General features: G+C 29.7%; 1 long non-coding RNA gene across 1 annotated transcript in view; it reads left to right on the top strand.

Moving 5' to 3' along the window:
• Positions 1-16,666: 16,666 nt before the first annotated feature.
• The window catches only part of LOC148235699 (uncharacterized), a 29,889-nt gene continuing 19,372 nt past the window's right edge, over positions 16,667-27,183 (top strand). Inside the window, exon 1 of the long non-coding RNA XR_015809305.1 lies at positions 16,667-16,741. This is a non-coding gene — a long non-coding RNA (uncharacterized LOC148235699). The remainder of the gene's footprint in view (positions 16,742-27,183) is intronic.

Raw genomic sequence — 27,183 nt, 5'->3', positions numbered from 1 at the left:
TGATTAAACATCGATACTTTTTTGGCTATTAAAAAACTTTTAGATATGAAAATATTATTTTTCATGTTAGAAATAAGCAAAAAAAAATATTCCTTTTTATGTTGTTAATTTAATAAAATAAGAGTTATAAAAAAACAAAAAATTTCCTCATGAAAACTTATATTTATTCCAGCAGTTTTTTCTGTTAACTTCAAGTGTAAATAAGCTAGACACATAAAATGGCGCGGCACTAATCCAAGCGAATGACATTCAGGGTCTTGTTTCTACACTGGTCATATTAACATATGACATATTAGATATAGTATGTATTTACTAATTACTTTCACACCTAATTCGTTAACACATCATCTGACTCACATCCTGTCATAATTTTTTTTTTGTTATTTACATGAAAAAAAATAATTAAAAATAAATTTAATATATTAAGATTATCTTATCGAAATTTTTAAATTCGGTGTCGGAGTCGAGAAAAATTTCCAACGACTTTACATCCCTGAAAAAACGCTTATTGAAATTTCTTTAAAAGAGAAGTGAGCATTCTTAATTCATAAATTTTCTTAAAAATAAACTGTACACGACCCATAACAGTAAATTCACTAATGTGTGCAGCATTTTTAAAATACATATATATTTCCCTTACTTTACAGGTACAATTTTGACCTATTGTCGTAATTAAAAGTTAGTGCAATAAGCTTTTTTACTAAGCAAGTAAATTTTATTTTTATTTTAATGATATTTTTTATTAGATATATAATACAAAACATATTACTATTTTTAATAATATTTATGTTTACAATTGTATTATTTTATACGATATTTGAGCTTGTTTGATTACAGTTGGTAAATAATGAGTATCTCGTCGTTTCATTATCAGATAGCGCATAGTTATGCTTATATCTTATTATTAGACTGAACTATATTCTTAAAATCCTTTTAATCAACAGATCTTAGGAATAACCTTGAGTGTAAAAAACACACATGTGATTTTGGACAGAGCTTGGAATCATTTTATATTTGAGATCTAAGCAATATTTATAATCGGCGGTATTTTTTAATTGCTAGAGTAATGCGTTGGTGATTTTGAAACGTAAAAAGTCGCAAAAAATATTAGTTGATAAAAGGCGTCAATGGGCAATTTGCGTATGAGAAATTCCAATGCATGTATAGTGTTAAAATCTTTGGTTAAAACAAAATCATGTTTGCAACGTATCAGCTCGTATCTAGAGTAAATTTATTCTGCGATTAATACTTTTATTTTTATGTTTAGTTTATATCGCTTAAAAATACTTTTTTTAACAAATTTCGTGACTTTTTCGCTTAAACTTAACAGACGGTTCCTTCTAAGATACATAGACAAAATTACCAATATGAATGTTGACGCAGGGTCTTGCTGATTACGATAATTTTAATCGTGTACTTATATATCTATAGTTTTATATTTGATTTTACGGAAATTCTTCATCAATATTTTGATTCCTCATTTAGAAGAAAAAATCCAAGTATTCCACCATCACCAGGAATATTTATATTTTTCTGCCACACTTGCCAGTCTTGACTTGAATATCTTGGAGCACGATCAGTATCCTACGATATCTGCATTGATTCTTCAGGTTATCTAGTTAGCGGAAGCTGTGGCGATGAGTGAAGGTCTTTGGTATCTTATTTGTAATCTTTTTTTGCACTCAGATTTGGTGTGGCTTTCGTGATATTTAGAAAACCTGTGGGATCTTAGGTAGTTCTTAGATCTGTGGTTTTGTTTTGTGAACTAGCCTAGTTGGAGCCTGTAATTTTTCTGTATCTTTACCTTTGTTTTTATTAACATCATCTTGACAATATATTGAGCTCTTTTCTCTCCAGATCAGCGGTAAATTTTTCGAAGGATAAACTCGATAAAGCGAAGTACGCTGCGTTGATACATTACTAAAATAAATTTAAATGGTTGCTAATATTATTCTTAAAGATTGATAACAACCATTGCTTGAAAACATTCTTTTTAATATCAATTACATATTTTTTTTACTGTTAAATTCAATACATTTTTATTGACTTTAAAAATAAAAGATTAACCGTTTTTTCTGTATCAGTAAAATTAAAAAATGCTATACACATTTTTTCTTTATTATATTTAAAAAGTATTTTTTTTAATAAAATAAATACATAAATCTCTTTAATATAATAGCATCAAGTTTTTCATTATATATTGTATACATTAAATTGCACAAAAATAAGTCGCAGTAAACTCTCTTCGGAGAATGGCCTTTTAGCATACAAATTAGAAGCCGATGCAGCGGTTCCACACCATTGGCGCACTTTGCGCCACTTAAATTCTATTTACAAAGTAAACTGCCACTAAACGTATACTGAGTATAATGCAACGAGGCTTTACCCTCGTTGCATTATACTCAGCGCTTTACCCTTAGCTTGCTATCGAATGTAGACAATTATTCATAATAATTTACGGAGCCGTAAACATAATACAAAAAGAGCGACTTGAAACAGTTTTAAAGACGCTAAGTTATAAAGGGCAAACTTTAAAACCATAGCTGTTAAGCGCAGACTTTTTAATTAACACCATTGTTGCAGCGGTTTCTCTTTATATTATATATAAAATTATGAAAATTAAATGAAATATGATTAATAATTTAGATTATGTATATAATGGTTATTTTAAGTATTTTTAAAATATAGAGAATGTCTTTGTTTATTATGTTAATAAAATGTTTTCGAATGGATTTTCATGTCATATGTTTAATGACAATTTTATATATTATTTTATAAAAATCATTAATTATTTGACCTAAATTTTAGGGTTAAAAAAATTAGTCTCAGTTGGTCCTAAAAAGTTTAATATTTTTATAAGCTCAAGTACCCTAAAAAAATATTGCTCAAATATAAAATCATTTTAACGAGAATCTCCATCAAAATTATTGACGTAAAAGATTATTTTTTACTGGCAAATAAAAAAAATAAACGTTGAATGTGCTTCAATTTAAGAAGCGTCGCTCTGTATTTTAGTGTTCTCTTTTAAAGCTTTCTTCGCTGGACACTTTTTGACTTTATAATTGCAAAATAAAAAATATCTCTTAAATCTTTTTTTCATTACGAAAAAGTTAAAAGTTAGTATATTATTTTTGTCGTTGATTAAATTATTTTTTATTATTTAAAAACGTATAACATAATGTAGATTTTTTCTGTACATTTTGTACTACCTTGAACTTTTATATATTATATAACAGGCAGCATAAAAGGTTAAGGTTAACAATAATTTAAATATTAATGTTAAAATAATATTCAACCACATACATTTGTAAGATGATATTACTGTTTATGATTCGCAAAACTATTTTTTAAAAGAGTCCACTTTTTTTTATTTTATTTATTATTAATTATAAATAATGTAATAAATCAACAGCTGTTTAATAGCATATTTTTATTATACGTTTACGATCTGTGGATATGATTTCTTATAGGTGATTTTTATTGAATTGAAGTATAAAATATTCATTATTTTAAATAAGACAGTTAAATAACTTAATATTGCGTAAAGTGTTTAAATAATTACCTACATTATGTTTTACTTGTATAAATCAATATTTAGTTATTATAAAAAAATTCTAAAAATATATATTACAAAAAAAAAATTTCGTTTAAAATATCTAAAGAAGTTTATCTTAAATAATTTAAAATATTTTAGCAAAAATTTTTTTTGAATTAGGTTTTAATATATTTTTTTATTTTGTTGTTTTAAATTTTATTATTTACTAACATTTTCACTTTTGTTATTAATTTTACTTTCATGTTATAAATTTATTTATTTCGCGCTTTGTCCTAATAATTCTGCGCTTGCGCTCATAATCCTGCGATTAATTGAAATCATCGCAATAAAACACCGTATTTTATAATAAAATAATAAAACTATGGGACACGTGTATTTTGACAATTACATGTTACGTACAATTAATGCAATATATTTCATAAACAGCGATTGTATAAATTAATTTTTGACGCAAATGTGTTTTCACGATTCAATGCCAAATATTTTCGTGAGATTCTTTTTCAGATTTCGGAAATAAATCATGTCTTTTTACATTGTCGTTAAGATTTGTTTGAAACTACAATTAGTATTTTAAGCTTTGGTACAGTGTTAAAGTGTAGTTTGGTGTCGAGGCAGTGATATCTGTCGGTGGGACGTGTACGCGCTGCGCATGCAAATCGTACCACCGCCGTATTGTCGCACACCACTACCGCGGTGCACATTCAAAGGGTGTCTCTTGCCACAAAGCAGCTCGTTCCACTTTTCGACGTGAAACTTTCCACCCCTCTGAATAAAAATGCCTTTTTGATAGTTTTACATGGCGAAGGACGGTGAGCCAAAGATACAGCCCCGGAGGCAACGCTCGGTCGAAGCAAAAGCTGCGATGGAAAAAACAGACTTCTGAATTTGTCGAAACGGAAAAATTTCACCGAGAGACGATTTTTTTTTATTGTTCGAATAGAACGATAGAAAACTTCTTGAACATTGAGCAAAACATGTAGTTTATATAGATCTTATGAGTGTGTAGGAGTCAAGGCGACAGATTCTGCGTCTTGAAAATATTTTCAAAGCATTTTATTTTTAGATACCTTAAAATACATTTATTCATTGCCAATTAGCCACATTTTAAAACATTAAAAATTAATTAAATAATTTATTCTATCATCGTAGACGTTTCGCCTATCATAAGTTCTGCACTCTTCATAAATCTCATTAAGCATAAAACGTTCACCATTTTTTTTTAAATATTCTAAGTTTTCCAAGAAAGTATGCATATTTTAGAACATCTTTCAGAAAGGTTTCTTATCAGAGTGTCTTCTTTTATTACTTAAGCAAAAATAAGGCTAGTTCAAGTGCAATAAAATTGTATACAATATTGTATATATAAAATTGTATACATACTAGGCATAAACCCGCCTTTACTTATGCAGTGTTATACAAATGACAGTGGTTGTAATCATTGTAAAAATATCCGTAAAAATCTAATTCTATATAATAAAAAATACTTTATAAATTTCTCGAGAAATGAGAATTCTCGATTTGCCATTTTTCTCGTGAAGAAACGCTAACTGGGTTATATGTTTTCAATCAATGAAATTGATACCTTTTATGAACTTTTTAATGGCATATAAATTATTTTTATTACTTTGTAGATCTTAAAAACTAGAATTATTGTGAATGGGTATAATACGACCGCTACAATTATTAATTTAAATATATAGTTATTTATATAAGTTGTATTTATGATTTATGTTAAGACCGTAAATAATCATTGGCGTATAAAAATTGCTCCAAAATGCTTAATTGTTAAACATTAGCTGAATTTTTTCGTATTACAAAAAGCTCAATATTTTGCATAATAATATACATAGATTTATTTAGAACTATGCAAGCATTAAAGTACTGATATATTTTCTTAATATTTTTATACGGTACACTGTAACTAAAAAATATTTTGATAAAACTATCACTATCACATAATAACTTAAATACAATATACAAAAAAATATTTGTAAGAATGTATTATTTTACTTTTATAAATTTATTATAGAAATACACATACATGTTAAGGTTGTATTTTGATAAATTTACAAAGAACTTCCAATCTGCGATGTGCAGATGACATCTTGTAATCGCCAAATTTCCAATTAAATTATAAGAGCTTATCGATCGAATCAAACGAAAAATGGAATTAACAGGTCTAAATATAATATTAAAAAAATAAGTTTTAAAAAAATATATAATTGAAAATATTAATATCGTCTAGAATCTTAAAAATATAATAAATTATATCTAAGCATATTATTAACATATTTTGTTTAATAGTAATCCAAGTTATAGATAAAAGCAATATTTTACGTACAGATTAATGTCAAAGATAGAAAATAATTTGAACAATAACAATTGTGGAAATTAAAAAAAAACTAATCAAATCCTTGATTTACTAGATTTTTTAATATTATAGATAGACGCATTTTAAATGTGCTTAAGAAAAATGGTGTGTGTTTTCATTTAATTTTTTTATTTCCTAATAAGGTTTAAATTGTATTCAAAGGTAAATTTAAGCGTTAATAAATTACTAGTCGTGAATATAAATACTATTTTTAAAGATCAAACTAAAAGGTCTATTTTAGATCCTTTGCTCTTCAAATATTATATCGAGGCAATCCAAGTTGACATATATTTTTGATTATACATATTATTCATTTTAAGCGCAAAAAAAATCACAAGTCTTTACAAAGAGACTAACGTTATTAAAAAAATAGTTTTGCAACTAATTTTTTTTGGACAAATGCTATTTTTAAAATGTAACTGTTTTTAAAAATAAGATTCATTGTCTCCTTTTATAGCACAACTGAATTTCTCTATAAAAACAAATTAAGATTTCTCAATTCCTGTACATTTTTTATTCTCTGGACTTCGAAACTCGTACTATGGTAAAAAAATATGAATGAAAAACACATTGCTTAATTAATTTTAATTAAATTTATTTGTGGTGTTTAAGACACGTATTAATAAAAATAAATGTTCTAAATTAAATACATTTTATTATAAAAAAAAACCTTACAACAATTAAATTACATAAAATATGTTATATATACATATATATTTACAACAAATATTATATTAACAAAAAAATATTGAAATTCAGATACACACAGTTAACTTAATCATTTTCATCTTAAAATACGAAATCAGCTAATTTTATTCTCATAAAGTACATTTATGACGGCCAAATTTATTCCATGATTCAGACATAAAAGATTTAGCCCTAGCTTTCGCGTCCAAATTTTACCATAACGCTGGCACCGTCAGTTGTTGAGGCTATAACGTCTGTCGTTAATATTATATCAAATTCTTTCAAGCGATTTTCAAACATCTTTCTAATTTCTACGGAGTCGCATTTTCCTTACATAAATACAAAATCATTTTATTATACATATTATTGACCAACTTGAATATCATTTATTTTTTTCTTTATAAAACCATTATATTGATTTTTTGATAAGATGTAACTTTTATCAGATATTGACTCTTTCATAAAAATATTTTTGAAATTACAATAATTGAGCTCTTGAATATTAGAACGTTTCATTGTTAGTATTAAAAGTTTTAAAAAGCTGCTTCGTAGTTGAACAAAGCTTGTTTCGAATTTTTATTATACGATAGTCTATGTTTTTTTAACTGTACCAACTTCATTTTAACTAGCAACAAACATGATTATGAAAAACATATTTTGTACACTTCAGATATTACAACTTCCGCTAAAATTAAGTTTACATATAATAATATATTTGATTCTCTGAATTACGGCTGAGCAACTTTTCAAGAAAGTTTTATTAGCACTTTCAATTTATTTTACTGAAATCGATCAATTAGCGTTGCCTAAATGTTTTAATTGGTGTTAGCGTTTCGGTTAAGCGAATCATTCAATTGAACGATCATTATACTTGGTCTTTAGTTTTTTCTTCAGATGTTTTTGGCAAAATTACTGTACGACAAAATTATCAGTTGTATATTTTCACTATTTAAATATTTGTTTTAATATATGTACATACGTATATGTTGAAAATTGTATATAGTAAATATATACAATCGTATATCGTGTTGTGTGTTAAATATATCGTTAAAACAAACATGTCACGTCAATGTGAACATTTTAAAGCCAACTAGAATAATTGGGTTTAAAGTGGGTTATAAATTATGGTTCAAAACATGTATTCAAATAATATGCAGTTCATTCAATATTTAGTTTTTAAGCAAATGTGAATGATACTCGAACAATCTTCTGCTATTATAATATGCTGTATTTTCTATCAACAAATATTTAATTTTGCCGAAAATATATAGAGCGGATATTAAAACCATAAAATTGCATACGTTGTATATAAATATAAAATTATGCATGTGTATAATGTATGTATGTAATATATAAAGTATAAAACGCAATAGAGATTTCGGTTGAATTTGTATCGCCACGGGGCCACCCCTCGAGAAACGCCGAGGACTTTCATACTTAAACTTTTATGGGTAATATTAAATTCTGTACGAGATATTAAATTTCCTATAAGCATCATACGTGGTTTGTGTCCTAACCACTCGCCCTTTATGCCAAGCGTTTCAGCGAGTCAATTTTGATACACAAAAGAAGAGAGAGATGAGAAAAAAGTTCTTTACGAAGCGGCTTATAACGAGGCTGTCGCGATTTTTGGACATTATTTCTTTCAGCGGCGTTATAAAATCTTTCACGTCGCGAAAGAAAGCTACTTCTTCCGCGAAGACAGACATAAGGGGTATGAGTCTCTTGTCATTAGTCCTCCATTGTCACGCGGATGTGTCACGGGTGACACGTTGTTAAACTGGAAGCTAAAGCCCATCACTCACATCTCTCTCGTGAGCCGAATTGTTTCATTTCAATTTGAATACAATTTCGCTTTACTAAACGTTCAACTTTTTAAGCATTCATCTAAAAATAATGATGATATTCTTATACCTATTTTGAATTGTTTATTTATTTTATTTTTTAAATGACAAATGAAACAACGTAACTAACCAACGTTACTATAACGTTGTTTAGTTGAAATCAACAGAATTATACCCCATTAATAATCTTCTTTAACATATTATTGTTTTAAAAAGACATTGTTTTGATATACTCATACAGGTCTTAAAATATGATATAAAAACGAGACTCACATTAAAACATAACCAATCGCAAAGTAAACACTAAAAATTAAGAAGAAAACATAGAAAAATATCAATTCAACTTTTCCTACAAATAGTTTTTAAAAATAGAATAAAATTAAACTAACGTTATTTTTTTTAAAAAATGCACATAAAATATATCTAAAAAATATTACATAATGTAATGTATTTAAAAGTAAAAAAAAAATTTTTTAGTACAAATAAATAATATCAATACATCATTACCTCATTACCTGACATTTTTATATCATATTGGGAATACATTAGTCAAAAAATTGATTGTGCGGCAAATTTTATAGCAAATGGCTTTGCTTCTTGTCAAAATAAAGTTCTCGAAGTTAAAAATATATTTAAATTATAACTCGGAAGCTGTCCGGATCGTGAGAGCCGGTGTATCAGATGCAATCATTTAAAAAATAATCATACATTTTGGTTTATGCAAAAAATTAAATTATAAATATATGTATATATATATATATATATATATATATAGTGGGCTTAAATTCTTAAAAATTCGTAAAAAAATATGGTGGTAGAACCAAAGCGAGAATATTAATACCAATTGAAATATAGACGCTTTTCTCGTAAACTTGGCATTCTGCAACCATATCTTTCCGATGTGGTTTTCCAATATGGACACTGTCATCGGATGAGTGTTTTGTAAGACGTCTTTAGATTGTTATTGTAAAGCATTCGCTCTAATTTCAATACGGGCTCGACGGTGTTTGCCTAAGATTAAAGCAATCTAAGCCTTTAATTCCAATTTTGAATGAGATTATCAATTATGGGGCAACAACTCGGATCTAGATGGTTCAAATTCTTAATACTGAAAAATATAAATATTTATGCCACATCTATGTACATATATTAACACTCATCAGGCGGATTTACAAAACTATCATTAAGAACCGATGCCCTAAATATTCGTCATTTGATTTAATTAATATAAATTCTCTATACTACCTTTACCGATATTAAATAACTCATAACAATATTTTTAAGTGATACATATTTGAATCATCGGCTTGTAAATTATTCACAGAAGGAATGGCAATCAAAAGGGGTTAATAATATAGGTAAATACACTCATTTCTCAATTTACGCGATATATCCGCTATAGGATGGATACTTATTTGCAAAATCATGTTTAAAAGCGATCATCAGTTGAGCCGCTATGCTTAATTGTGTTTTTTTTAACATTTACTGCAAAAAATAGTTTTAGTAAAATATATATTTAGTGGGACTAGTTTTGGTGAAATATATTTATTAGTGAGCATAATTTTTACAAGATTATGTGAAGTGAATTTGTTTATTGTCGAATGTAATGTTAACTATTATTGAATTCATTTGATAGTCTCCGCTGTGAAATGCAAATATTTTGCGGATTTTCTATTATTTTGAAAAAACATGAATTTCCTCTTTAAGTGAAATAAACATTCATTATCCTACGACCTGTAGTTTTTTGTATTGAATTTTTATATTCTCATTTAGCTTAAGTAAATATTTTTTAATCATATTTATATTGTATTTAATTCATTATTTAAATTATTTACAATTTATTTAACAATATCACCTATGCAATATTGTGTCGTGCGTAAAGAGATGTTATTTACATTTTTTAATATTATTAGTTATATCAATAATATATAATATATACAGCAATGGATCTAATTTAGACCCCTGTGGTACACCATGAGATATTAATTTCTTTTTAAAATACGCATAATTTATTTTTATTTTTTGCTTTATTTTTTTCATTTGAAAACTATTTCACTTATACCAATAATCTCTAATTTCTATAAATTATTATTCTGCCTATTGTTTCGAAAGGTCTTTTTGCTCTAATGATTTTGTTTCTAACCTTGGCAAAAAAACAATCATTTATAACTTTTTTCTGAATCCCGATTGTTTTTCATATAGAAGCTTTGATAAAAAATGAATTGTTTCATTACTACTTCTTCTATCGCCTTTTCTGTACAAGATAACATGTTAATTGGTCTTATTTCTAGTTAAAAAACAAAGTGTTTGCTTAGCTCGTTAAGAAGCTGGATGGCTCGTGCAAAAGTAACATTTTCAAACGTTGATATCCTTGCCACAACGGGCAAGAATAAAGGACGCGATCGCGACTCTAAGGCAGGAGTCAGATTTAATATATTTTAGGCTCTTTGAGCCAGAAAGCAAAATTATAGTGAGCTTTAAAAAACAATAACTTACATAGTAAACAACTGTTTGCAAAAGCTACTAAAAATGGTAATCTATAATTATTTTTTAGTTTGGGAATTACTAAGTAAAGCAAAAGAAAATTTTTAAAAATCATTTACTTTGCTCTTATATTGCCTATTGATGTTATTCACAATGTACTTAACACGTCTAGCAACTATTTTTACCAAAGGCTGATATGATAGATTAAAATAAGGCTGCAACAATCATAGCGTAGTCTATAACGTCTCAGACTAGTAAATTTATGGTTGGGGTTCGAGCCCAGGCAGCAGCAATCGAGTTTTTATTTATAAAAATTCGCTATTATTAAAAAAAACAGGCCACAACAGCAGTACACCTATTGATTATAAATTGTATAACAAATAATAATTTATAATTATTAATATAGATGTTACCAATTTTCAGACTTTTAGTCTGGTGGTTAATACTTACTTGTAGGTATACATTATGTCTGATTGACTTAAACAGTAACGCATTGGGCTTATGCCTGTCAGGTTACAAAGGAAAATTAAATAAAAAAATATAAATACAACACATTATTTATACATTATCCATAGATGGCTTTATATTACTATTTAATTAATGAGTTAATCGTGAACAGATTTTAGATACAGCTTAATTTAAAAAAAAATATTTTCGCGCAAAAAAGCGTTTTATATTTCTCCGATGGTTGTTTTTCTGCAAGGTGTGAATATCATGCTCAGTGCTTAGTCTGGTAATGAGGATGTATATTGAGTTTATTTAATACAACCATAATTTCATCGCACGAAAAATATAATGCTTTAAAGAACTCTAAAGTTTGCAGCTAAAATTCATTGAGCATTGACGGATTGTTGACACCACCCTTAAGCAAATTTATTGAGTAGACGCTACACCAAGAATGCAATGAATTGCTTCCCAACGCTTCTAGCAAAAAATATTACATTCAATTTTTCAACTCTAATTCCAGACAATGTAGTCATATTCAAAGACGCTAAGAAATAGCGAATCGTCAGTTAATTGTTAGAACGATACGGGCTCAGTCAAGCATCTTTATTGCCTTATAGCAATGCTCATTCACAAAAAAATAACTCAATAAAAAAAAGTACATTTTGAATTCAATGCAATCTTTAGGTGGCTACTTTATTAGAATGTTTTTATCTTTTATTGTTTGGTATGTTTGGCGTTAGCGTACTTTATTTAAAAGTTTACTATATTGACGACGTACTATAAATGCCACAGTACAAAAATCATATTGTCATATTTATATCATATAAATAATAAATTTTAATTTATTTAAAATTTATATTTACTCGTGACTTTACGGTGGCATCTGTCATCGCAGCCTTTAAAAACGGATCCTACTCCGTATACTTAAAATAAAACCCGAAATAAAATGGCCAAAAATAGCCTCGACCCTCCTATCCAACTCAACCAAACAAAAACCCTCCTACAGTGGCCTAACGATGTCATTACCGCAGCCGAACGCGCATAAAGCCTACGCGACACTCGACCGCATTTTATTTCGCGACTCTCCTGCGGCAGATACTTCGATTTGCGAGTGCGAAATTCGACTTTTAGCCCGGGGCGAAATCGAAATTGGAATTCCGTCGGCGAGTTTTATCGCGTTACGTTCTCTCGTCGAGTGCGAGAGCTTATATATGTATTTTATAATACACCTATGTCGTAGACATACATATGCAATATATACGTGTACTTTCGCATACATTGAAAGTCTTCAGTTCTATCCGTCGTATTAGCCGGAGGGCTCTTAAAAATCAAGCGGATTTCAGAGGAGCGAGAATACACTATATTGCAGCCGTTTTCAAACTGTGAAGCATTTTGTTCTATTTCACGCTTCGCGGCAATCGGCTGCGATTAATCAAGGAAAGAGATTTACTAGAATTCATATTTTACAATTTTATTATTCTTAAAAAGTTTTATAGGCAAATGTTCGTACGGAATGGGGTCTTGAAAGTTGATTGGACGAACGCAAACTGTCAAAATGTCAACATTTGTCTATAAAATCGAGCATTTTTCTAAAAGACAGAGTCGATACTGGAAATAAAATAATAAAAGTCAATGAGATGAGACACATTAATATACATAAAGACGTTGTTTGCGTGCAATTAAGAGAGCGAACGAAGAACATTTTAATTGAGGAACAATCAGAATTAAATAAATAGCCTTTCTAGGGAGACAGTTGTATAATTGGTGATCAATAACAGAAGCAAAGTTTTATAATTTAAAATGGCTATTTAAAAAATATTGATAACATAAAGTAATTAATCCTTCGTGTTTCAGATATATTGCAAATAAAAGCGTTGAGAATAATAATAATAAAAACGCGCTAAAAGTTGTTATTCACTGATAATTGTTTCACATTTGATATTAAAACGTTAATGTACAATTGTAGCTTTAGAACGTGGCTCATAAGGTTTATAAATCAATGATCATCATATTTTGTGGAGTACGGTTTTTGGTGCTGTAATAATTAATAATAATTTACCACTCATATGGGATTGTCCTAATTTATTTATAAAATTAAATAGTTTTGTCATTTGATTTACTGGCTTTATAAATTTAATTAGAAATACTTATTATAATTAGCCTGAGACATTTTCAACCTTAACTTGTAAGTTACCCAAACTTTTACCATAATCAATAGGGTGTGCTTCACCAAATTGTTGTTTGGAATTATATTTATATATTATTAATACTCATTTTTTTCACTGATACATATTTTATTGTATTATGAACTTAACTGTCTGTTTTCTGATATAAGACGTCATTGTATTGTTTGAGAGATATTTTCTGGTCGATCAAGTTTGATATAAATTACATATCATTCATGTAATGTAACATGACATGCACTAAAACCATGCATTCTAATGTATGAGTATAATATATATTAAAATTCTTGGAATCGGTCAATGTACCTTTCAATCTTTAGATGTTATCAACGTCAGTTAGGTTAGCTCTCCGTTGATTTTTAATAGATACGCCGTTATGTAATACGCGAGTGTCTTCTCCCGTTTCCCAGATAAAATACTACATAACGAGCAGCAGTTAGCGCATATGTCATTTAACACTCCCGTGCGAATTTCTCCCATTTCGATTTGACGCGAATAAATTCCGCAATAAAAATACTCATTTGCGAGTTTTAATAAGCTTCCACCGCGATATCGTCGCCCGTTTACGCCTTGTAATAACAAGCTTTTACGATTATTCCATATCGCGCCGCGCAGATTCCGCTTCCGAGCTCTCAGATAAAATGTCCCTGGCTTCGATTCAATTACGTCCGATCGTTATTATTTACCCTTTTTAGAGGCTATTTTTAATAATTGAATTTATTTAATTGCGAAAACAAGCCCGAGTGGATTAGCGTCGAGAGACCCCGGGGACGCGTTTTGACCTTTCGTCGGACCCGACATGTAGTACCTACTACGTTTAGGGTTTATATAAGGAAATAAAACGGTACTTTGCTTCTTGCCTTCTTAAGAAAAGTTCCTTAGTAAAATGTACGTTTTATGAACTCTGAAATTTCCGCCTTTTTTATTCGTAATTCTGGTTTGAAGGGCTTGCAAATTCACCTGTGATTATTCGTAATTTATGGTATTATATATATATTATATATTATAATGAGAGATGAAGATGTTGTCTTTATTATAAAAAAAAGAATGAGGATGAAAAAAAGAAGAAGAAATTATTAGTTATCACACTTTTTTAAACATATTATTTGATTCAAATATAACCTCATCATTATTGACAGTAGAATAAATTATTTAATGTTTATTTTTATACAAATTATGTATGTCTTTTTTATTTGCATTTTTTAATTCACGCAAATGACACCGTGCGATTATGTCGGCGCACAAATGCTAGGTGCGCATATGACGCTGCGCGATGATGACGGCGCGCTTATGTGTGGCGCTTTTGCCCGGCGCGCAAAGGACGCGACACAGTGTATAACCAAAACCTCTAGGTGGTGTTGGTGGTTGTGGGAGGTAAAGTGGGGATAATTCAGTCGACTTGCCCAGCTTCGAGCGCTTCCGAATATTGTCGGCAAAAGACCGAAGTAGGAGCTACTCTTTCGAGCGCAAGTGGTGAGATACTTCCCTTTTCGCTCTCCCGCGTGCTAAGTGACGAGAGTGAGAGAGATAATGATATGTTGTTTCGCAAACTAAAATAGAACGAGTAACTCGGTTCAATTTCAGTATGTGCGTAGGCGTCCTATGGTTAACACGCATGTTGAGCGCTGCATCGTGGTCACGTGGTCAAGTTATAATACCAGATGCTTATCGAACACTTCATCAGACTTTCACTGACAGCTTTGAATATTTTAGGGCACCAAAAGGGATTAATTATATTTTTGATAGTATATTCTTCTAACAGATATTGTTATTATATTTTTTTTTCATATAAAATTAAATAATTATTAGTATTTGATTAAGTTAAAAAAATCGTTTCGAACATCCTTATGTATTTTGCTAGATCAGTTTATATAAATGTCACACCATAACGAATTCTTATTAAGAAGCAACGGCGACAAATTCTAGGATAGTCACAGATGTGGTGTTCGTATTCTGAAGTATCATTTTTATGCCTTATGGCATTTTGCAAAAGCCGACAAAGATTTTGCGTAAATTGAATATTTACGACCGAAAAGTTTTCACTGATATTGTATTGGTGAGTGCCCACACAAACTTTTATAATTAACAGTAGCGTAATTTTAATAATATGACAATTTAAAAATTGCGATTATTTGGCACATTTTTAGATCGCGCGCAAATATGCCGACTGTACGTGACAGAAGCCGCCGTCCGGACGTCATTCACGTCCGCCGTCCGGACGCCATATGAAATTTGCGACAGTATGATCGCTTACTCGAAGTCGTAAGTCTCGACTGACTTTAGTTGTAACTTCTATTCGGACAACTTTCAGAGAGTAGTGCAGGCATAACACGGAATAAAACCGGATTAGACACTCGACGCTGCTTCGCTCCACGGATTTACGCTTTGCCTCCTGTTGAACATCACCTCCAGAGCACGCGATTGAGAAAAAGTATCGAAAAAGTATATTTAGGATGTGGGAATATAAGTCTTATGTAGTTAATGTATTGTATTTACGATAATATCAGAAAAAGAACGTCGTTAAAAATTATTTGAAAACATGAAGTAATTATTTTGTTATGAGCCTTTTTTAAATCAGAGGAGATATAATCTACCTGATTACTTATTAAGTTCTATTATTAAGGCATAAAAAATTCGTTATCAGTGTTCCTGATTCACAAAAATCACGTTTCTGAGCAATTGAATATTCCTCGATGTGATTTAAAGCATCCTTTAATTTTAATACGTGCTTATTAAAACACCGTTTAATTCTAGATGATGGATTAGTTTATATTTTTTTATATTAAAGTTTCTTTTTTAATTTGCCATACTGAGTCAAAACTTGTCAGAGGCATTTGTTACAAATATAAAATAAATCAAGTTATACGTATATGAAGTAGCACTAGAAGCGTACACATGATAGATCGAGCGTCTTATGAAAACTATCCCATAAGTTGGGGTGCAAGATAGCGAGGCAAATAAATATTTCACCTGTCAATTGACTGCCGTCAATCCGTTAAGCTACATACATAGCTACTTAGAACCTAATTTTTCTTTTGGTATTAAAAAACTGTCAAATCAATTTAATCAAGTTAAATTGAATTTGTTTTCAGGTGGGCGGATGGGCGACTGACATGACAAATGGGCGGGCACCCGGCGAGGGGGCGAGCTCAACAAACGGGCCCCAAAGGTATGTGCCAACAGTCAGCAGTCGAACTAAATCACTAATTAAATTATTCAACCGATCCGGTTCTGCACCGTGACGGGATTTAACAACGTGGAGCCCATCTCGGCGCCTGTCGGTACTGTTGTATATGTCGCGCTATGTGGTTAGGTTTCCCAAAACTGCTGTTTATTACTGATTGCTAAATGAAATCTTTTTATTTTTTGTGACGTGTAAAACTTATCCGATGACACTTGCTTTTGCCTCCTTTGGAGAATGAGGCAAAAATGAAACATATCACTGAAAATATATATTTACAGCCTTACTAAGGTGATGCTTTTTCACAAAGTTTTACCCTGTTTTTTACATTTTACAGATATACCTTATCTATTTAAAGTAAGGAGTTTTTCTATTTATTTTTTCTTCTCCTCAGACGAGATCTACTCTACCTTGTACTGTTGCTCGCGAAGCAGATCTATTGGTTCTTCGATGGCCAGTTACTAGTCATGTTCCTCCATCAATTCTTTAATGACATTCTCATTCACCTCCCGTCACATTTAATTACAAAAGAACACAATTTTAACGACAATTGGTGGCTCTTGTTCATGAGCAAACCCGTCAATGCAATTGAGCATAATTGATGATTCTTTGCAATACGACTTTAGACAATGCCCATCGCCGTTCTAAAAATCGACTGCAGTGATTGGCTGAATGATCGCTGCATAATTGCGATTGGTCCGCAAGCTGTTTAGCCCTGGATACTTAAGCCTGGACTCCGATGAGAAAAAGGCAGTCACCAGCAGCCAACCCCCCCGCCAGCTTCTCCTCCACTGTGGGGAGAATATACTGTCGTTGCCACACCGATCACAACTCTGAGGATCTTTCACTGACATCAACCCTCCGCCAGCTTTTCCACCACCGCTCGGAGAAAACATCTTGCCGTTTATAGTCTGTTACTCCACCCCGAATCTCACTGGCTACGAAGTCACACACCCCTAGAATTTACAAACCTTAAAAAACATTATATGTATTTATTGTATAAATATTAAAAAAAAAAAAAATAGAATCTCAGGGTGCTTAATTTTATTTTAAGTGGACGTAGTTAATTATAAACAAGTAATTGTTTATTTTAATTTATTTTTAAAGTGATTGAAATGGTATATATATATGGTTACCTTTTCAGCTTGTAGTTTAGTTCGTTGCTTTGTTTTCATTCGCAACCAAGGTAACAGTCGTGACTGGCATTATAAGCATTGATTGAATAGCTCTTTCTGTTACGTTTGCCTATGTAGGTATTATTTTTAAGGTACCAAATTAGGTAATTGATTTGTTAGAAAAAAATATCTCAATATTCCGTTTTAGTCTTTAGTTTTATCAGTTAATGAAAAACTATTTTAAAAGTCAATTAAAACGAATTTCATAGCAAGTTTAATTGATCATGGTTATATATTTTATTACATACGTGTATAACAGATGTTCTGGTAATGTAAAAACCAACACATTCAATTTTTATTAATTTTAATTACCCTTATTTCAATAATATACATATTTTTCAAACATTCTTATTATATATACTATACATGTTATGTATACTTATTATGTATACTGTACATGTAGTTTATAACCATTTTTGTGTTCACAATTTGTTATAAGCTTGATGAAAAATAAAAATATAAAATTAAACGGTAATGATTATAATTTTATAATAAAAAATTTAAAAACTTTTCAATTTAAGAGAAAAAAATAAAATATAGGAAAAAACCATATATATTATGGGAAGTATTAATTTAATGGGGAATACCCAAAATATATACAGGCGTTAAAAATGTTTGTTAAGTATTGAATGCAAATTTCAGGAAGTTTAAATCATCGCTAATCTAAAATCTATTCTTACGAAAAATGTCAAGAGCTCCTTATATTTTTTTGCACAAATCAAGTTTTCAATTAACAGTTGTTACTACTGCGTGTCAAAATTTTGAAAAAATTATAAACGTTAGTTATAACTTATTTAAAAAAAGATTTAAAAAAAAATATATTTACTTATTAGGATTTAAAAAAAAAAATTTACTTAAATTGATAAATATTATGTTGAAAATGATATATATAGATAAAACAAACATGGAAAACTGTAGCGAAAAAATAAATAATAATATTAGAAGTCTTATAATGTACAATAGACCATATTATTGCTGTAAATTATGGCTCTTAAAGTAAATAAAAGTTAATATACACTTCATTTACTAGTTTTAGAAATATATGTGTTTATTGGAGCTTTGTCAATAAAAACGTCAGTTAAGTTTTGACTCCAAAGACCTCGCTTTGAAGTATTAATTTATTTCATTATTAATGTTGCTATAAAAGTATAGAGTCAGAATGTAGCGGACAACCCTAGGTACTAGAGTATTAATTTATAAAAAATCTTAAGTTTGCACACGTGCGTGAATGCTAATCACTCGGTTTTGAGAGTTTCTCTAGTTGGTTTTCAGACGAAGTACCCTCGTCTCATGCTCATCCGGACTCCGGGAACGATCAGGGCTTGCCAACAATCACCGGCTTGCGGTCCGACGCGGCCATTCATAAATTGCGGCCAGCAAAGTGCTACATGTAATATTCAGCAAACATACATCACGTTCGGACCGCATATTTGTTTCGTTTTATTACGGGGCTAACTGTTAAGAGTGTAGGGGGCGAAAGGTCAAATTTGGACCGCAAATTGCCCATAGAGTATAAATATATTCAAGTGTGAATTTACGATCGCCGCAAAGGATTATTTGGAAATCGACAAAAAAACAAATAACCTTTTTTCCCAAACGATTTATTTGACTTGAGTATGGCAAAAAAAACAAATACTATATAATCCTTTTATTCTTGTATCGACAATGGTTAGTTTAATACCCAGGCATACGTGTTTTTTTGTAAGACTAACTAATATAGTGCTTTTACGTTGCCTTCTAAAAAATATAACAAACATTAAAGGTTTCTTTATATTTAGAGTTTCGGCAGCTTGTCTTAAGCTTTTCTTAAGATTGAACTTGAAATATTTAAATTATGAAATTTAATTATTTACAATATTTTTTAAGATGTTTTATTATATTTTACCATAAACATATATATACCACAACTTTTCATAAAAAAAGATTAAGAATACTTAAGTAAAAACGTTTGATAGTTTTTTGCATTTACATATTAAATTTTTCCTTAAGTCTTTTTAAGGTTTTGCATTTTTTATTTCATATTAAATAAATATAACTTAATAAAAAATGTATTTTATTTATAGTTTTGTGTACATTATTCAATGTATCTCTTAATGCAAATAAACTTAAATATATTTTTGATTGATTACTTTCTGAAATTTCTTATAATTTTAAGACGTTTCTCAGTGGACTGATAATATGTGTTTTTTAAGTGAATTATATCTAACTACTTCTAAGATAAACTAATTAAAATATTGAGACGAAAAATCCTCGTTCCTTCATATCCAAATAAATTTGTAATTTTCTTTGATTCCTTCATAATAATAAGAATTTATTAATCGTTTTGAGGTTCCATATTATCGAATCTAAGTTATACCTTCCTTCGTATGAGATTTTTTACGATGCAAAAAGAAATAACGCTGACAAGGTTTCGATAAAAATAATTTGAAAGGGAAATGTTGTGCGATAGATAAAAGTGTAAAGAAAATTCCAGCAGACGATTCGAGAAAAATTTCCGCACGAAAAATTGGCAACGCCGTCGAAAAAAAGTTTGCGGTTCGCTGCCTACGGCAAACTGTTGCTGGGGAATATCGGCGAATCATTGCTCGGAAAAAGTCAATATTTGTCTTTCGATATCTGATTTTAAAAGATATGAAATATTTTCCTATTTTCTTCGTTGGTTGAAAATGAAATGATATTTAGAGAGGCGGCGAGTACGTGCGAGCGGGGTCGATCCGCAAACTTATTTACACGACTGACAGCTAGAAAATGTCTTTCAACTATCAATTTCCACAGGGAAATCTGCTAGCCGGCGTGTCCTTACTTCGGTTAGAATGTACACCTCTCCTTTTTATTTATTACCTACAAGATAATATATTTTGATCTTATCGCTCAGACTTGGGGTGAGTGACTCGTTGCAGCGCGATGCAATGCACAATAAAGCAATCTTACAAAATAGGATATTTTAGCTGATATTGCACAAGCGTTCTACAAAAATTGTCTTGAAGCCAAAAAAGTCCGTCGCCGTCGCAGTGGGAACGCTCGGTAAGGAGCGTTCCCACTACGACATATAATTAGTTTTAAAACTTTAATTGGGTTAGGTTTGGGTTTGAACAGTAAATGTACGTTTCGCAACTGTCAAATTGAGTTTCATAGCAGCATATTAGCGCCTATTAGTTCAATTATATTTTCGATAGTAGAAATATATATCTACTGATGAACATATATTTGGACTTAACTAGTGAAAATGTAACTTTCCCAAAAAAATACATATTTGCTGTAACATTTATATCGAATGTAAATAAATAATGATAAGTATGTAAATATATATGATATTTTACTACATATAGAAAAATTGAAATCATATAATTTTACTAGCACCTACCACTATAGTTTAGTTCAGATTTATTATTTGATTTGATTTACTTTTTTTATAAATATATTCTTGTTATGATTTTTTCCAGAGTTGGGCCCCTTAAGAACGGACCCCGGGAATTTGTCCTCTCTCCCCCTCTCTCGGCAGCCCTGTGTATATGTCCACATTTATAACATATATCATTTAGAAACAGCAGCTTTAATAAAATCTTAATCCAAAACAACGTTTCTCCTAAATCTCTATTAAGATGTAGTATTGACCTGAGCGAGTAATATAAAAGTGTTTCGTCTCTCACGACGTTTCAACCTTTTCATTGGTTCATTTATTTTATTTACAGAGCTTTTAGTAGCGGCTCTGCTCGGATAAAGTTTTCGAAATTCAATTAAAACTGAATGCTTAAAAGGCCACGTGAATTTATAATTGAGCCTAGATATCTGTAAGATTGTTAATACGGAACTGTTTCGACCTTTTCAATTAAACATATAGATTGCATTACTAAGTAATCGCTCTGACTTAATATAGTATATCAGCGACATGGTTTTTAAAATATTATTTAGCTCCTCTAGTTGCTATTTATTTTATATTATATTTAACTCCGATAATTAACCCAGTTATATGAGCGATTGAATACAGTTCGTAACCTACGATGACCGATTGTCGAAATAATATTTCATCCCTTTGGGAGTTCTTCAGGGTCCAACTTTGTCCCTCTGCTTCAGGTTATTTATTATTGACATAAATACGGCAGTTACAAATTAAAGTTTTCGTCAGTATGTAAGTGATTTAAAGCGGATTAGATACATTCGATCTGTTGCGAATTTATTCTCTCTACAAGCCCATCTCCATAGATTCTCTATGGAGATAGGCTTCCGTCAACTGTCTGACCTTTAGCGTCGGAAAGTGTCATACTGTGTTATTTCCTTGATTCAATATGCCATCAGATTATTTCTACGATTTCTCATGATTGTCTTAATTAAATCTAAATAAATAAATAAATATATATATATTAAAAAAATTAAAGGACATCTGTTGTCACTGAAAAATTTGTGTTGATCTGATTTGTTTCTTGTATTTGATAGTTAAATTTCTGTAGCTTATGGTTGAAATGAAAATACAGATATAATAGACTGCAAATTTCATGGCACTAGAGCTCACCGTACGAGAGATTCAAGAGATGTTCTGATATCAAGGTACAGAATTATTATTGATAAAAAAAGGAGGCGCGAGATATCTATGATGCTGGAAAAATAAATTCAGTATTATAAGTAAAAGGTTTTATAAGTCAATATTAAAATAAAATACATATTTTCTGGATTTGTATCTTTACTTCTCGAATATCCCTTGTGAATTAGTATGATTTTAAAAAATATTTTTTTTTTCCAAGACAAAATTCAATTTTCCGTATGACAGTTATGTTTGGCTCTCAAAGCTACCACCCACTTTCACCTCCACGTTCGCACAATATCCATACATAATCCTGCGATTTATATAATTCCATTGCCATAATTTATTACGTCTATGTTTTCTTGTTGTATTTCAATTTATTCCCCGAGCATTATCCGGCATTATCGATGTCTCGATTTTATTTTTTCCCAGCGCAGAGAGAAATTCACGGTCGGATTTGGTATTTTGGAAAACCTCAACATTTCATCTTGTCTATCCCATTTGTCTATCTATGTGCTTTTATTTTATCGGCGACATTATTAAATAAAGTGCGAGTTTGTCGTCCGGGGAACGAAACGAATTGACTGTTTCATTTCGGCTAAAGTACGTACGGGACGACGAGCTTTTAGGATGAAATTTACATAGAAGATTTCAATTTGGCCTCGTATCCCGATAGATTGCTGCGTTTGATAACGTAGACGCAAACAAATATCATCACGCTTTTTTCCATACCCGAGCGGTTTTTTTATGAAAAAAGATCGTTCAAATCGTTTAACTTGAGTTTTGATTGCTACGTCTTGAAGATCTGATTTGCATGAAATATATTTTCCTGCTTACTCAGTTAGGTGTGGCGCTTAAGCTTTCATCTGGGCCATGGTCATCTGATACACAATATATAGCCGCAAATCTTGCCATTATAACCAGCTTACGCTATATAGGTTATCAGCATACGCCATACGATTAACTGCTTTCAATATTCTAAGCGTCCTTATCTTAAAAGTACTTTCTCTTTATTAAGAAAGATAAAAGTCAATTATTTATAGTATATTATTTCTGTCATTCTTCACAAGTAATTTTAATAAAAATCGATCGCGTGAGGTCTCTATTAGATATTAAAAAAAATATATTATTATTCTATTTATATCCCAAAACGTCAAACCATCTATCAATTTTTCCAAATCCCAGAAAAAAACCCATCGGGTCGGAAAGTAATACGGAGATAGATCGGAAGCCGGACAATGCGACTTCCGCATTTTCGCAAAACCATTCGCAAGCGTTTTTCGCAACCTTGTGTGATAAACAGCCCTGGTAACCGCAAGGGGTGGAAAATCTTCACCCCTGCGTCTAGGCGTCAACACCAAACGTCCATCCCCCGGGACGTCAGCCGCAAACATTGTATTATATCACACACGTACGTTCATAAATAAATATTATTTTTCCGCTCGAGAGGGGATAAACTCTCTGAAAAGTCTAGCCTTGCCACATACACAAGTATAATACATAATATATATATAACATACTCATTCGAACCGATTAACAAAGAGAAGCCAAAAAAATCGAACCTGCGAAAGATTGGTTTGTTCGAACAGAAATCAAACTTGAAACACGTACAGGGTTCATGTGAGCAAAATTGTGATTGCACGTTCGATATTTAAAGCTCGGCGAGTTTAGTATTCAATGCTTTATCTTAAGTGTTGTGGTTTGAGAGTAAACGTAATATATGTGTGTTTGAACGTGCGAGTGGATCTTAAATTCCAAATAAAAATAAATGTATGTATTTTATAAAGAAAAATATTTTAACGACTATAGATAACATACTGTGAGGATCAGACGTATTTTAAGCTATTTTATATTGAGCACAAAACTTTATTTAAATTGAAAAAATCTATAATAACATTATATATGAGAGAAACACTAGTAAACACGTTATTGGCAACACAGTTTTGGAGCACATTATCCAGGGGCGTAGACCCTCAGCGACGCGCAATCTAGTGACTCTTCACAATTCCTAACTACAAATGTACACTCATTAGGCTTAATATTTTAAAGAATACTACACATCGATATTGAATTTGTTGAATTATTATTAAATACAACACGAAGAGAAGAGAATATAAAAAAGGAGTATTAAAAAAATGTGCGTTATAAAATTGGCTATTTATTTTCAAGATTTTTTTCTTATATAATTATATTAACAATTTAACTTATTTTCTATTTTGTTTAAAATTGAAGCTTTTGCCTGTCTGTAATAGTATTATTCTCTAAAGTTCGACGAACGGTGGTACATAAGAGCGTTAACGTAGTAGATAGGGACAGATCTATTCTCTTCAGTCAGATTGATGTGCAAAAACATAGGAGTTTAGCGCAAAACAGCCGCCAGCAGGACTAGATGTGGTATTAAGTAATATATACATATACATAGGGAAACTTATATTTTGTTAACAAAAGTAAACAGCTGCGCCAAAATTTTAGAATTAGAACACTAATATGGAAGGCATACTAGGTAGATATTGTTTTGTTTTCAAAATGTGAAAAGCTATCCTAATAGTTTTATTATTGGATTTTTATTGAAGTGCAAATGAATTTTCGGAGATAACGCTTAATATAATGAATACATGGAAACCTAAGGGTAATTCGTTTTTAAAATGTGCACACAAATAGATATTTTCTGTCTTAGTTTATTATGTTTTGTCTAGGTTTTTATATGTAGTCTTTTTTTGTGCTGTGTTGATCCTGAAAATGAATAACATATAATAATAATTAGTAGCTGTATAAATTAAAATTATCGTGCATCTTAAAAAAAATATATTAAATTAGTTTACATTAAAATATTTAAGTAAAAAATAAAAGCTTCTTCAAATTGTTTTGCGGTCAAATTAATATGACTCTTTATTTATAACTTTGTGTATTTTTAATGTTTTTATAAACTTTCTGTATGTTTAACTTAAGTTTGTGTATTATTATATTTATTCATTATTTAAAATAAATCAGAAGTATCTAATATTAATATTTTAAAATTTGTTATTGAATTTTATCAAAATTCTAATGTTTTATACATTTTTTATCCTATCATGATTGTTATCTTATCATTATTCTTATCGAATAAGTACCCTAATACAATAGAAACCAATAAATAATAACAATTTAGTTAAACAAAGAGTTGTTGGTAGTGGGTGCTGTTTTTGAGGATTTTTAATCCCGGGAAAAAATCGTAGAATCCCAGGAATCTAAAGTATTATTATTAAAAAAAGCACATTTATTATATTTTTATTTAAAAAAATGAAGAAATAGATCTTTAATAAAAAATAAATAAACACATTATTTAAACTTTAATCTGGCTTAGTATTTGATAATGGCTGCATACTTTAAATTTTTTGAGTATGCAGCCGGATTGTGTTGATTTGCACATTCGTAATTTTTTTTTGTAAAAATGTGACACCCTTAGATCTATTTCATTTCATAAAACATAAACCTTTGAACCTTTTGTATATATGAGATCTATTTCATTTCATAAAACATAAACCTTTGTTCAAAGCTAGTTAATTATTCCAAATTAAAGTTAATAATTATTTTTAAGAAATTAAAAATGTTTTTTTTCTGTATTTTTTACAGAGGATGTGGACTAGCAATAGAACAGCTATAAAATTGTAACTTGATCTTGTTTTTATATGAGATTTTAAACGGAATAATATCATCAATATATAAATAATCGATGTTAGAACATCACTGATATTTTCTAGTCCCTGTTTTTAAGTCGCGATTATAAAAATTAGAAAATTTCTAGTTACACTAATAAAATACATATCAAGAAAAAATAATAATACTGTTATTTAAAACACTTTTGTATTGAAAGCCTTAGTAGGATTAGCGTTTCTTAAAGAGCAAAGATAAACATTGTCGTCATATTATATCAACGAGGACTTTTGCAATAAAGTCCTTAAGTTTTATACAAATATATGTTTTTGAATTTAATCATGATGACTTGACATGTTTATCTAATGCGTCATGGTGGCTCTTAATTCATAAGAAAATTGCGTTTTCTTATTTAAAGTTATCTTAACATATTTTGAGTGATAAGAATAGATAAAATGGGGGTAAAAAATTTGCAATATATATGTATATTTTTACTGTAATAAAATATATAAACCTAAAAAAGGTAATTGTAAAATGAGTTATTTAAATAAAACATAAAATTATCCGCTGATTTATGAATAATCTAATAGTTTTGTGAGCTTGCTCTAATTTTACAAATACACGGTCAATGATTAAATACATGGAAAGAATGTGCCAATTTGCTATATTTATTTTGTATATGATAATCTACTTATACCTATTTCAAATTAAAGTATATACTTTTAATTAACCACCTTGCTATAAATTCGTAAGATTTGGTAAATCTTAGCAATTATAATTAATAATACTAACTGCATTACTTCTAACAAAAAAAAACTACGACATACTATATATAAGCGCAAATTCTTTGACATTAGCTTAAGAAACTGACGCTTAATAATTTAATTATAATATTTTGGTTAACAAAAATAGTTAAAAATGAACTTTATGCAATTATAATACTTTAAATTTGAGTAATTTAAAATAAAATTAAACTTTTCTTAGCAAAATAATTAGGGTACTTTTAAACATGATTGATATATAAATTTAAGATTAATTTGTTTTTCTGGTAACCTTAAAAATTGTATGGTGTACCAAATATTTAAACTTAAATAAAGTATAGA

Source organism: Plectrocnemia conspersa, unplaced genomic scaffold (genome assembly GCF_051122295.1).
Source record: "Plectrocnemia conspersa isolate PC_06_02 unplaced genomic scaffold, ASM5112229v1 ptg000004l, whole genome shotgun sequence".
In the NCBI taxonomy this organism is placed as follows: Eukaryota; Metazoa; Arthropoda; class Insecta; order Trichoptera; family Polycentropodidae; genus Plectrocnemia; species Plectrocnemia conspersa.
Note: the sequence above shows the minus strand (reverse complement) of the source record. Positions and strands in the feature narration are given on the sequence as shown.